The sequence below is a fragment of the Cynoglossus semilaevis genome, chromosome 15 (genome assembly GCF_000523025.1).
Source record: "Cynoglossus semilaevis isolate Cse_v1.0 chromosome 15, Cse_v1.0, whole genome shotgun sequence".
Lineage (NCBI taxonomy): Eukaryota > Metazoa > Chordata > Actinopteri > Pleuronectiformes > Cynoglossidae > Cynoglossus > Cynoglossus semilaevis.
In genome coordinates this window covers 4,777,706-4,779,739 of record NC_024321.1, presented here as the reverse complement: position 1 = coordinate 4,779,739, position 2,034 = coordinate 4,777,706, and positions in this window count along the sequence as shown.

The following is a 2,034-nucleotide window of genomic DNA, read 5'->3' as shown; positions in this document are numbered from 1 at the left end:
TAATGTGAAGTCTTAAAGGTGGTGTGAATCTGCTAAGTGTGTGTTTCAATAAGCTACAAAAAGACACACACAGAGATAAATACATTGATTGATCCAACCTTTCATTACTTTAAGACTATTTTTAGGTCATAGCTGTGATTCCCTTGTGCACACATCTGTGCGCCTGTTGTTAGTGTGAATATAAAACTGTGAAATGATGCACCGATTTTTATAGGCAATGACGTGCAGAACTGCCACTAACCAACACTTTGGGAGCAACATTGTTATTATTTAATAATTTTATAGTTGAATTTTTCCACTATTAAAAGGATGGAGTTTCAAAGTCTCATTACACTTACAGCCAAAAAGTTTAGATGACAATAAATATCACGTGCCACTGACATGGATACAAGGACACATTCATAAAAAAGAACAACTGTAACAAATGTAAGTGTAAGGGCAGAGCACACTGTTGACACCATGTGTACAGTAAGTGTTAGTCATTATATTTACATTTGAAACACTAAATCGTGGGCCAAACAGGATTAACATTTATTGAACAGCGTATTGCTACACCAGGATCCTGGTAGGAGCCACTTGCATTATGGGAGATGTAGTTTATGGTAAGCATTTGTAAACCTATACTTGATTAGAAATGTGAATTACTGGCCCTACATATGTTAAACATGCATGGAATATTACCACCGTACTTAACACATCCAGTTAACATTAGTGTAGACTTTTTCAATCACCATGCATATGTTCAGCTCTGCAGGACCACATGAAAAAATGTGGGGGGTCGAATTTAGGCCTACGGGACTTGAGTTTGACATATCTAATTTAAAGGGTCAATTAATACTGTCCTGAAGAATGCAACCATATGAACATAAAATATGCAAAAAAAAAACCATCAAATACAGTTACAATACAAAATGTAGTAGTTTAGTCTTTAAAAATAACTAATCTATCCATCTATCTTTGCCTCTACTGTTTAACTGAACTACAATCTACAGAAAAGACGGGAAAATATAAAACTGTTGCACTGTGTGGCTTCTGCTGTACATTCTGCTGCCATAGCTCTGCAGTCCCTGATCCAATTATGATGTGAATGCTAAAACAAATCTGTGCACAAACAGTGTGTGTAACAACATTGTAATGACACCATGCTGATCCTATGGTTAAATATATTAAAATGACAAATACTGACATGTGCTTACACAAAATCCAAAATGTTGTGTTTACTGGGGCTATTTTCTGCACCACATGGATGAAAACGAGACCACGGTAATCATCATTGCTGTGGTCACCCGCCATAGTGGAAATGTTTGTATGAGTTCAAATCTAAAATGTCATGTTCACTAAAACTACAGACTGAATACCCCAGGCTTTAGATGGCTGTAAAATCCAGAGGGTAATGACTTGGAAATGTCATATATTTATATAGATCATAACGAATAAATGGCCTTTGTTTTACACACACTTTCACACGAGGCAAGCACCATGCTGGCACTAGATGGCAGCAGACCACACATGTGTTACTGCCTTTTGTCTCAGGGAGTGTGTGAGCTGAAGAATCAAAGAGGCTTTTTTTACCCCCCAGAATGAAGGTAAAGCTATAAAAGTTTGACAAAAAAGGAGAAGAAAGAAAAGTCCTTCACTTTGGCCTATAGTATATAAGAAACAGGTCTGATTTTTCTATGTATCCACCAGACCTGCCTTTTAGCATGTTGTTGCTGAACAAGTTTGAGTCACATCCTGCACTAAAACAAAAGAAGCGAGCTCTAGGAATCCAGTCAAAGGAAGGAAATGAAGAAGAAGGGAAAATGTTGAATACAGTTTCCCTCTCCCTCCCTCTCTCTCTCTCTCTCTCTGCGTTTTGCAAACCAAAATGATGTCAGAGATAGAAACACCCAGTAGTAGATAAGCTTCATGGGCTGTCCTGTCTGGACTTTATCATGGCACTGCCTCCTGTGTGTGTTTGCCACTTCGGCTGTTTTTTCGGGAGCTGAGAGACTACCAGTTACTCCCATCTAGAGCGAGCTCACTGTTGAAACA